The sequence below is a fragment of the Desmodus rotundus genome, chromosome X, assembly GCF_022682495.2.
Source record: "Desmodus rotundus isolate HL8 chromosome X, HLdesRot8A.1, whole genome shotgun sequence".
In the NCBI taxonomy this organism is placed as follows: Eukaryota; Metazoa; Chordata; class Mammalia; order Chiroptera; family Phyllostomidae; genus Desmodus; species Desmodus rotundus.
The window spans coordinates 51,389,799-51,402,705 of NC_071400.1; the positions used below are offsets into that span (position 1 = coordinate 51,389,799).

Consider the following 12,907-nt stretch of genomic DNA (forward strand, 5'->3'; position numbering starts at 1 on the left):
TTTCCTCCACAGGACTCGGTAGTCTGTGTCAGTTTGTCTCATCTCATCCACAATGCTGCAGACACGGCATGCTGGTGTCAGAATCAGACAGAACCAATAACTAGAAAATCGGTCAAAAAACAAATAATGTATAATCTTATTTATATATGGAATCTAAAACCATCAAACTTATAGTACCAGAGAATAGAATGGTAATTACCAGGTGCTGAGGAGTGGAGAAAATGGGGAGAGGTTGATGACAGGGTACAAACTTTCAGTCACAAGGTGAATGAAATCTGGGGAATCTATTCTACAGAATTTTGACTACAGTTAATAACACTGTATTGTATAGTTGAAATTTCCTAAGACAACAGTGCTCTTAAGTGTTTTCACACCAAAAAAGGAAAAAAAAAAAGATAACAATGTGAGATGGTGGACGTTTTAATTAGCTTGATTATGGTAATAATTTCACAATGTATATATATATATTAAACAATCACATTGCATACCTTAAATATATATAATTATATTTTGTTAATTTTACCTCAATAAATCTGTAAGGAAAAGAAAATTAGGTCAATATATATTGTCCAATCAGAGGAACAGTAAAACTAGAAAGATAAGACTGAAAATAATGAACAAATCTTCACGGTCTTGTGAGACAATATATGAAAGTCTAACATTTATGTCATTAGAAAAGGAGAGAGTAAAAAGATTTGTGAAGAAAAATATTTTAAAAATATTAGCTGAATACTTCCTATATCTAATGGAACATAAATTTACAGATTTAGGCATCTCAGTGACCCTGAGGAGATTAACTCGGAGGAAACCATGCTTATCATTATTATAATAGAACTAATGAACATTATAGGTAAAATTAAAACAGCCAAGGGAAAAATCATTTGCTTATATTTATGGGACCAATGATTTTGTGAATTTCTCATCAAAAATCATGAAGGCCAGAAGACAGTGGGACATCTTTATAGTGCTACAAGAAAAGAGCTGTTAACCCACACATCTGTATCCAGTGTAAATATGCTTCACAACCAAAGGTAAAGGAAACACATTCTCAGAGAAAAACCCTTGGATAATCTGTTACCAGTAGACAACTTCTAAAAGAAATGCTAAACAAAGGTTTTCATAGTGAAAGAAAATTATATAAGAAGGAAAATGGAGGGAGAACCAAGATGGTGGCGTAGGTAGACACACTGCGCCTCCTCACACAACCAGAACTGACAGAAAATCGAACGGCAAGGGGGTCCAACACCAAGAAAATACAAAATAAACATTCATCCAGACCGGTAGGAGGGGCGGAGACGGCACCGGAGTGGAGAGGACTCACGTGGCCATGGTGGGACTGAGACTGGCGGAGTGTGGGACGACCGGGGCAGGCAGTCCGAGCACTAGCAGACGCTGCGGCCCCACATTCGCGCACAGATAAACCGAGAGGGCTGGACTCGGAGTGGCGGAGAGCGGGGCAGGCAGAGCAGTGGGTAGCACCCCGGGGCCCCACATTCCCACACAGATAAACGGGGCAAACTGCAGGGAGCGAAGCAGACTGCGCAACCCAGGGCTCCAGCTCCGGGAAATAAAGCCTCAAACCTCTGATTGAAAGCGCCCGTGGGGGTTAGGGCAGCAGCAGGAGAGACTCCCAGCCTCACGGGAGAGGTCCTTGGAGAGACCGACAGGGGCCTAGAGTGTGCACAAGCCCACCCACTGGGGAACCAGCACCAGAGGGGCCCAGTTTGATTGTGGGTATCGGAGTGAAAGACTGAAATCCGGAGGAGAGTGAGGTGGGCGCCATTGCTCCCACTAGGCCCCTCCCCCTCCCCCACGTACAACGTCACAGCACAGCGACCAGCTTTACCCCGCCCCCGGTGAACATCTAAGGCTCCGCCCCTTAAAGTAACAGAAGCACCAAGACCAAAAAAAAAAAAAAAAAAAAAAGGCCCAAGTGACAGAACACTTCAAAGCTGCAGAAAAAATACAACTAAGCGACGAAGAGATAGCCAACCTATTGGATGCACAGTTCAAAGCACTGGTTATCAATATGCTCACAGAATTGGTTGAATCTGTTCGAAAAGTAGATGAAAAAATGAAGCCTATGCAAATAGAAACAAAGGAAAATGTACAGGGAACCAATAGTGATGCGAAGGAAACTGGGACTCAAATCAACGTGTGGACCAGAAGGAAGACACAAACATCCAACCAGAAAAGAATGAAGAAGCAAGAACTCAGAAAAATGAGGAGATGCATAGGAACCTCCAGGACATCTCGAAACGTTCCAACATCCGAATTATAGGGGTGCCAGAAGGAGAAGAGGAAGAACAAAAAATTGAAAACTTATTTGAACAAATAATGAAGGAGAACTTCCCCAGTCTGGCAAAGGAAACAGACTTCTGGGAAGTCCAGGAAGCTCAGAGAGTCCCAAAGAAGCTGGACCCAAGGAGGAACACACCAAGGCACATCATCATTACATTACCCAAGATTAAACGCAAGGACCTACATCCAAGATTACTGTATCCAGCAAAGCTATCATTTAGAATGGAAGGGAAGATGAAGTGCTTCTCAGATAAGGTCAAGTTAAAGGAGTTCATCATCACCAAGCCCTTATTATATGAAATGTTAAAGGGAGTTACCTAAGAAAAAGAAGATAAAAAATAGGAACAGTAAAAATGACAGCAAACTCACAGTTATTAACGACCACACCTAAAATAAAAACAAGAGCAAACTAGGCAAACAACTAGAACAGGAACAGAACCATAGAGATGGAGATCACATGGAGGGGTGTCAATAGGGGAGTGAGAGGGGGAGAGGGGTGGAAAGGTACAGAGAATAAGTAGCATAGATGATAGGTGGAAAATAGACAGGGGGAGGTTAAGAATAGTGTAGGAAATGTAGAAGCCAAAGAACTTATAAGTATGACCCATGGACATGAACTATAGGGGGGAATGTGGGAGGGAGGGGGTGGGCAGGATGGAGTGGAGTGGGGGGGTGGGAAATGGGACAACTGTAATAGCATAATCAATAAATATATTAAAAAAAGAAGGAAAATGGAGTCCTCTAAAATAATGGAAGAGCATCAGAAATTCAAAATATGTACCACATGGTTCCATATAAATTTCTGAAGTGTTTGTTCTATATATGTGAAATATATCATGGGTACTCTAATAGGGATTGCATTGAATTTATAAATCGCTTTGGGTAGTATGGCCATTTTGATGATGTTAATTCTTCCAATCCATCAGCATGGTACATGCTTCCATTTGTTTGTGTCTTCCTTAATTTCTTTCTTCAGTGTTGTGTAGTTTTCTGAGTACAGGTCTTTTTTTAAAAACATATTTATTGATTATGCTATTACAGTGGTCCCATCCCCCCCCAACTCCACTCCATCCTGCCCACCCCCTCCCTCCCACATTCCCCCCCTATAGTTCATGTCCATAGATCATGTATATAAGTTCTTTGGTTCCTACACTATTCTTACCCTCCCCCTGTCTATTTTCTACCTACCATTTATGCTACTTATTCTCTGTACCTTTCCCTCCTCTCCCCCTCCCACTCCCCTATTGACAACCCTCCATGTGATCTCCATTTCTGTGGTTCTGTTTCTATTCTAGTTGTTTGCTTAGTTTTCTTTTGTTTTGGTTTTAGGTGTGGTTGTTAATAACTGTGAGTTTGCTGTCATTTTTACTGTTCATATTTTTTATCTTTTTCTTAGTCAAGGACCTACATCCAAGATTACTGTATCCAGCAAAGCTATCCTTCAGAATGGAAGAGAAGATCAAGTGCTTCTCAGATAAGGTAAAGTTAAAGAAGTTCATCATCACCAAGCCCTTATTATATGAAATGTTAAAGGGAGTTACCTAAGGTCTTTTACCTCCTTGGTTAGGTTTATTCCTAGGTACTTTATTTTTCTTGTTTCTATATCAAATGGGATTTTTTTCCTGATGTTTCATTGTTGGTGTACAGGAATGCCCTTGATTTCTGAGAATTGACTTGACTTTGTATCCAGCTGTTTTGCCAAATTCATTTATTAGGTCAGGTATTTTTTTGGTAGAGTCTTTAGTGTTCATAGCAGGACAATTTACAATAGCCAAGTACTAGAAGCAACCTAAGAGCCCATCAGCAAATGAGTGGATCCAAAAACTATGGTATATTTACACAATGGAATTCTACGCAGCAGAGAGAAAGAAGGAGCTTATACCCTTTGCAACAGCATGGATGGAACTGGAGAGCATTATGCTAAGTGAAATAAGCCAGGTGGTGAGGGACAAATACCATATGATCTCACCTTTAACTGGAACATCAACAGAAGAAAAGAGCAAACAAAATATAACCAGAGACATTGAAGTTAAGAGCAATCTAACAATAACCAGAGGGGAGTGCAGAGAGGATAGTGGGGAGAGGGGTTTTCAGGAACTACTATAAAGGACACGTGGACAAAACCAAGGGGAAGGGTGGAAGCAAGGAAGGGAGGTGGGTTTGGCTTGGGTGGAGAGGTAGTGGTGGGGGGAAAATACAGACAACTGTAATTGAACAACAATAAAGTAATTAAAAATTTACTTAAATAATCTTAAAAAAATGTTACCACCTCCTGCCATTATTTTTTGTCTTATCTTGCTTAATCTTTTTATCATAACAATTATGAGTAAGTTACACAATGTATATGCATTAGTTAACTTGTTTGTTTTGTCTCATAAAAGTATAAGCTTTAGTAGGATCATGGCTTTTCAAAATTTTCTTTGTTGTTATACATAGCAGACATTTAGTGAATATTAATGAATTCATGAGGCTGACTTTCAGTAAGCTTTAATAATTTCCACTCTTATCAGCAGCATCTGAGAGAGTTGGTTGCCTTTACCATTGTCAACAATGGATATCATGGATATTTTTCATCTTTGCTAATCTGTGGGTTACAAAATAATGTAGCATGTTGAGGAACTATGGAAAAATGGTCAGGATGAAGATAATTTCTTTCTTAGTGGTACATAAATTAATGTGAATCTTATAATTGATGGCATGTATGATTTGATAACACATGATATTGGGTGGGCTCTCAATTTCCCTAGGATTGTAGATACAAAATAGAGAACATGGTACTATCTTTGAAAAGCTGACAAGCTAAAGTGGTAGGTAAAATGTGTACAAATATTTTGAATAATTTGAGGCTAAATCAGGTAGTAACCATTTTACTATCACTACATTAGTAGTCATCTGGTTGTATTTGGTGGGCCTGCCCCATTGGTCTTCAGACTGTGGGTGGGGAAATGTGGTTGGGCATAGCCAGCAGAATTCATAGTCTATCTTAAATGGAGCAGCTCTTCTTTTACCTGTATTACATTTTGGATTTTTTTGGTCTTCCCATTATTTCACTTGAATGAAGTGTGCCATTGAGGTTGCCAGATGGTATGGGGGTTAGAGGACTGGGTGAAAAAGAAAAAAGGATTGAGATGTACAGACTGGTAGTTACAAAATCATCATGGGAATGTAAAATAAAACATAGGAAATACAGTCAATAATACTGTAATAACTATTTATGTTTCCAGGTGGGTACTGGAAATATTGAGGGGAGGAACTCTGTAAAGTATATGATTGTCTAACTATTATGCTGTACACCCGAAACTAAGATAATATTAAATTTTAAGTGTAATTTTTAAATTTTTGAAAGACTTAAAAAGAGTGCCATTGGTCCTGGCCAGTGTGACTCAATTGGTCAGAGTGTCATCCCATAACTGAAAGGTTGTGGGTTTTATTCTTGGTCAAGGTATTTACCTAGGTTGCTGGTTTGTTCCCCTGTCCATGTGCCTGTGATCAATCCGTGGTCTAGGCACATACAGGAGGCACACAATCAAAGCTTTTTTCTTGCATTGATATTTCTCTCTCTCACCCTTCCTCTCTCTCTAAAAGAATGAAAAAATGTCCTCAGGTGAGGGAAAAAATGTGCCACTGATTAGAAATAAACAAATATTTGAAAATGAGCATTTTAAATGTTCAGAGAAGGGTCAAAGGAAATGTGAAAGAATTGTAGAAGGTTTGAATTGAGTAGATAAAGAGAAATTAAAGAATATTTGCTTATATTTATATAGTACTTTGAGCACTGCCAAATGCATTTACATATATTATCTCATTTAAAATGTATCTGATCTCTGTGAGTTAAGCAAGTCAGCTAGCACTGTCCTCGTTTTACAAGTGGAAAACATGAATTTATGAGTTGTTCAAGATTATATGACTAGTTAATATAATCTATGGCAGAGACAGAATTTGCAAATCAGAAATCATTGTATTCTGATTAAAATAGAACACCATTTAGTACAATGTGGACAAGATGTAATTTCTCTCTAAGACTTTGATTCTCTTATAACATTTCTATTTAACTTTTCCTCTCAGCCACATTTATCTAAATGTTAAATGTAATTCTCATATTACATTGTTCCTACACTTAACAATTTTTGCCTCTGAGTTTTGCCCTCTTCAATGCCATGAAAAACAGAATAATGGGTTCTCATTGTAATGTGTATAAGTGTTGGGTTGATTTTCTTCCCCAAAATGTAGTTATGGGGTTGCAAAAAAATGGTTTTTAATGGTCTTTTATTACAGAATCATAGGGTAACTAACTGATGAGGAGACTGGATTTATAGCTGCCTGAATCTGGCAGCCTAACAATAATCCTTGTGCCAAACATAATTACCCCATGCCAGACACATTATCCAAATGATTTCATTTATTTCCTCACAACAACCTTATTTAATGAGGTGATTGATAATATATCATGAGTTGACTCCCCTCAGCACCACACCCTCCGCCTGAAAGACATTCCACAGGAGAGCAACCTTGAACAAAAACCATGTATTTTTTTCCATCACCAGTATTCAATTTTTAGTCATTTGTATACTTTAATATTACAATGTTGCTGTTTACTATCACTTAATTTTTAAAATTAAAAATTAACAGCTAATATTTGGAGAGCCTTCATCCAATAAGTGAAATACTTCAAGAAACTATAAATTTACTATTGGGTTGCAGATTTTGATGGGCTGAAATAAAGATGAATCTACTCCAAAAGGCAAGTTCTGTGAGATAAACAGAAGAATTCAGGCTCATAGCTCAATCCTATTGGTGTCTGAATAGACTTCCTTGTGGTAGATGCAAGAAGTCTTGGGCTTTTCAGGCTTCTCAGGAGTCGGTTCACCCAGGCAACATGGAGTTATATGGAATTCACATAGGATCTGTCCAGTATTCTGCTTCCTCATTCTCCAGTCCCCATATCAATCCCCAAGCTACTTTAACTTGCCTCAAATTCTAAGACCAATTCTCCTTTGAGAAAGGAATGGAAAATAATGGCATCTACTGAGCATTTCCTCTGTGTCAAACAGTAGATTCAATTTCTCACAATATTAACTATTGTCAGCTCACAACAGCTAAGACAACAAATTCAATAAATACTTGTTGACTGATTGAACAAACAGGCAACATAATTTTAAATATTCCCATTTTATAATGAAAGAAATTGATGCTCCGATACATTAGATATATTGCCCAAGTTTGCACAGATGGTAGATTTTTTCTTCCCCTCTTCTTTTTGTTTCTTCGGTCTTAAACATTTTTCAAAAGTTCACATAGTTGTCATTAAAAGATTAAACATTACAAAAATATAAAGAGTTAAAGTGAAAGTCTCTTTCTCCTCCTCCTCCCCCCCTCTTCATTCTCCAGAGATAACCCCTATCAGTAATTTGGTGTATTAATGTCCTTTTCATTATATTAAGCAAATCTTACAACTGCTGTGGTGATTCTGGGTTGGACCTTATAACTCCCAGATTCATATAACTGACCTTTGTCTCTATCATTGATTCCAAGCTCACATTTTGTATCCCCAATTTCATAGCTGTTTTTATTATTGTATCCTCATACTTTTGTTTCTGCCACAGCCCACAAAAGTAATTGGTATTATTTATAATAAAGGTATTTCTAGCTGAGTTTACCAAAATTAAATCTTATCTATTCAAGTTGCTAGTGTACACTTGGAGGATGTGACAGACAGTTGAAATGTACTATATAGCAACTGTTTTATGACTATGGTAGCAATGAAAGAGTAAGCATGGCAGCAGTATTCACTATAACTGATAAGTGGGTTGTAGAGAAAAGCAGTACACAATCGAAGAATTAGTAACAACTTGTGTATGTTCTCTGATTTGATGTGGTACCTCAGTCTTTCTGGAAGCAATCTGTGTTGTAGGAAAAGGTAAAGCTATCTTAATAGATCTTTGGTTTATCATCACATTTTTTCTCTCATTGTGTTTTGCAGTAGTTTATCTTTAAGAAGGGATCAGTAGCAATACAATTTCCTGTAAATTGCTCCCAAACATGTTCTTTATTTAGCCCCTTTAACTGTTTCTTCAGTGAGTCAATTATAAGGACCACACATCACTATTCTCTGACCACAATAATATTTATATCCTTACCTTTATTCTTTTTTAACCACTGACTTCTCTCCTTTTACTCCCACCACATAAATAATCTCCAGTCTCTTTAGCTCTCTTGATAAATTTTTCATTTATTTATTTATTTATAATATATTTATTGATTATGCTATTACAGTTGTCCCATTTCCCCCTTCACTTCACTCCATCCTGCCCACCCCCTCCCTCCCACATCTCCCCCCTATAGTTCATGTCCATGGGTCATACTTATAAGTTCTTTGGCTTCTACCTTTGCTGTACTATTCTTACCCTCCCCCTGTCTATTTTCCACCTATCATCTATGCTACTTATTCTCTGTACCTTTTCCCCCCTCTCCCCATCCCACTCCCCTATTGACAACCCTCCATGTGATCTCCATCTCTATGGTTCCGTTCCTGTTCTAGTTGTTTGCCTAGTTTGCTCTTGTTTTTGTTTTAGGTGTGGTTGTTAATAACTGTGAGTTTGCTGTCATTTTTACTGTTCATATTTTTAATCTTCTTTTTCTTAGATTAATCCCTTTAACATTTCATATAATAAGGGTTTGGTGATGATGAACTCCTTTAACTTGACCTTATCTGAGAAGCACTTTATCTTCCCTTCCATTCTAAATGATAGCTTTGCTGGATACAATAATCTTGGATGTAGATCCTTGCCTTTCATGACTTTGAATACTTCTTTCCAGCCCCTTCTTGACTGTAAGGTCTCTTTTGAGAAATCAGCTGACAGTCGTATGGGAACTCCTTTGTAGGTAACTGTGTCCTTTTCCCTTGCTGCTTGTAAGATTCTCTCCTTATCTTTAATCTTAGGTAATGTAATTATGATGTGCCTTGGTGTGTTCCTCGTTGGGTCCAGCTTCTCTGAGCTTCCTGGACTTCCTGGAAGTCTATTTCCTTTGCCAGACTGGGGAAGTTCTCCTTCACTATTTGTTCCAATAAGTTTTCAATTTTCTGTTCTTCCTCTTCTCCTTCTGGCACCTCTATAATTCGGATGTTGGAACGTTTCAAGATGTCCTTGAGGTTCCTAAGCCTCTCCTCGTTTTTTTTTGAATTCTTGTTGCTTCATTTTTTTCTGGTTGGATGTTTCTTTGTTCCTTCTGGTCCACAGTGTTGATTTGAGTCCCAGTTTCCTTCGCATCATTATTGGTTCCCTGTACATTTTCCTTTGTTTCTCTTAGCATAGCCTTCATTTTTTCATCAAATTTGTAACCAAATTCAACCAATTCTGTGAGCATCCTGATTACCAGTGTTTTGAACTGTGCACCTGAGAGGTTGGCTATCTCTTTGCTGCTTAGTTGTATTTTTTCTGGAGCTTTGATCTGTTCTTTCATTTGGGCCATTTTTTTTTTTTTTTTGTCTCGGAGCACCTGTCACATAAAGGGGGTGGTGCCTTATGTGTTCACCAGGCGGGGTAACGCTGGTTGCTGTGCTGTGACGCTGTACGTGGGGGAGGGGCGAGAGGCAGCAATGGTGCATGCTCCACTCTCTGCCGGGTTTCAGTCACTCCCTCTGCTACCCACAATCAAACCGGGTCCTTCTAGTGCTGATTCCCAAGTGGGTGGGCTTGTGCATGCTCTAGGCCCCTGTCGGCCTCTCCAAAGAACTCTCCTGTGAGGCTGGGAGTTTTTCCTGCTGCCACCTCAACCCCCACAGATGTTTTCAATCAGAGGTTTGCAGCTTTATTTCCCCATGCTGGAGCCCTGGGTTGTGCAGTCTGTTTAGGTCCCCTGCCCTTCCTCCTGGTTTATCTATGTGCGAATGTGGGGCTGCGGGGTCTGCTAGCTGCTGCACTGCCTGCCCCATTCCACAATCCGCCACCTCGCTGGGTCTGCCAGCCATGGCCTTGCCACGAGTCTTCTCTGCCCTGGCTGCCTGTCTCCACCCCTCCTACCGGTGTGGATGAATGTTTCTTCTTTATCTCCTTGGTTGTCAGACTTCCATACAGTTTGATTTTCTGTCAGTTTTGGTTGTTTTTTGTTTTTAAATTGTTGTTGTCCTTCTTTTGGTTGTGTGAGGAGGCACAGTGTGTCTACCTACGCCTCCATCTTGGCTGGAAGCCCAATTTTTATTTATTTTTAACTCCCTTGCCTACCCATCCTGCTACCCATGACCAACTATTTTAACATACACAGTCCAGCACAAATAGCACCCCTTTTTTATTACAAAATCTTTTTACAAAATCGTAAGCATGTAATTCTATAATAAAATAATGTCACACTCATGCACATCATATGACACTTTAGGTGAAATGTTCAAATTGCTATCTCGTGCAAGATATTCACATACCCTACCGTCCACACTCAAACAAGACTCACTTCTGCCAGACCCTGTATTTTCTTATTAACTCAAATAACCAATCCCTCATTTCTTTGATCTCTTGTTAAATCTGTAAATCCCATTATCAGCCTAGGAAAGGAACTTCTTGTTATTCCATTCCTCTGATTTTACTTCTAAGACCATCATCTCTGAGGAAAGTTACAAAACCACAATGACCAAGTTCACAGTAAATTTGTGCTACTGAACTTCGGCTGGATTTTGCACTTAGCATCCTAGTTCTTTCTTTCCTTCTTCACACTTTCTGATAATTCCCTATGGTAGATACTCAAACTTTATATATAAGCTCTAGTATCTCAGCTCTACATATAGTTACTTAACTTGTGTAAGATTGAGGCCTTTCAATATGGCTCCCTGAACTTCCCTGATTTCCTTCTAAGTAGAGTTTTATTGCCAAGCCCATCTCACCACCAACATCTAATCATCTAACATCCTGTTTTTGTCCTGTAAGAGACACTTTTCTCAAGATAGGTGCATCTTCTTCTTATCTTTTCCACATTCCTCTGGCACTCTGCTGCATCAGTGATCCACTTTCTTCAATGTTAGTCTCTCTTCTCACCCCACAAATATGCTAAGCTTTCCCCAGAATTCTCCCTAATCTTTCTTGAAATTGAATATCTCCTAAAAACTACCAGTTACAACTTTCCCACAGTCTTTACTGCCAATAATTTTTAAAAAGCAAGCTATACTTCTCAGTTGCCATTACTTACTCCTAATTTGTACTTCTTAAAATCTGGTTTCTATTGTCACAGCTGTACTGAAATTTTCTCTAAAAGTTCTGAAGTTCTCATAATAATTTCATATAATGACTTTTCATATAGAGACCATCCTCTTAGGCCTACTGTAAAGCATATGATTCACTAAAGCATTTTAAAATTATTTTCCTTTTTTTATTGAGGAACTTCTGTATATGAACTTTCTCCTACATTTAGGTGTCCTCCTACATTAAACCCTACTATGTAGTGTAATTTTTAAGTGGATTATTGAAAGTATTTATTCATACAAATATCTGTACTTAAATGTTTATAGACATTTATTTACAATAGTCAAAACCTAGATTCAGCCCTGGCTGGGTTGCTTAGTTGGTTGGAACATTGTCCTATACATCAAAAAAAGTTTGTGGGTTTGATCCCTGGTCAGGGTGGGTATGGAAGACAACTGATCAATGTTTTTCTCTCATATGGATGCTTCTCTCTCTCTCTCTCTCTCTCTCTCTCTCTCTCTCTCTCCCCCTTATCCTCAGGTGAAGATTTAAAACAAAGAAACAGAGTTTGGGTGGTGGGAGAAGCTGTAGCAGCCAGGCAGTCCAGGATTGTGAAGGCTGCTTGTGCACCTTGTCCCTCAGGCACCCGGCATATGTCTGTTCAGCTCCCATGATTCCCAAGAGGAAGGTCAGTTCTGCTGATGGGGCAGCAAATGAGGATTCCAAGAGGAAATTTGCAAGGTTGTCAGCTAAACTTGCTCCTGCAAAAGTGGAAACCAAGCCAAAAAAGGTGGCAGGAAAGGATAAATCTGCAGATAAAAAAAGTGCAAACGAAAGAGAAAAGGGGAGCAAAGGGAAAACAGGCTGAAGTGGCTAACCAGGAACGTTAGGAAGATCCATCTGCAGAAAATGGAGAAACTAAAAATGAGGAGAGTCTAGCCTTGGATGAAGCAGGAGAAAAAGAAGCCAAATCTGATTAATATCATATACCACGTCTTATCACTGGTCCCTGTCTCCCTTCTTGAACAATACAGAGGAATATTTTTATCTACTATTTTGTAAACACAATTTTTTTAGTAGATTTAAAAACATTTTTAAAAAGGAGGGAATTCCACCTCATCCCATTTTTTAAAGTGTAAATGATTTTTTAAGAGGTGAAATCATTTGCTGGTTGTTTAGTTTTTGGTACAGTGTTGGGAACCGCCCTGCCTGGTTTCAGAAGCTGTAAACCCCCATGGCTAAGGCTGAGTCAAAGACCTTGGGACCGTAAGTCACTAAGGAGACAAAGCTTATCTCCCTGGCAGGGGCGCCACCTCTGCCCACTTTACCTTACCCCGCTTGGCCCTGAGCTTGACCAGTTAGCCAATGACGGGTAAGATTCCTCAAGGGAGGGATGACCTAAGACAGGCATGGTCATGGAAAAGGCCCACAGGGAAGGA

At 39.1% G+C, this 12,907-nt stretch overlaps 1 pseudogene; it reads left to right on the forward strand.

Annotated features, from left to right (window-relative positions):
• Positions 1-12,138: 12,138 nt before the first annotated feature.
• On the forward strand, positions 12,139-12,448 carry LOC112308246 (non-histone chromosomal protein HMG-14 pseudogene; annotated as a pseudogene).
• The last annotated feature ends 459 nt before the right edge of the window (positions 12,449-12,907 follow it).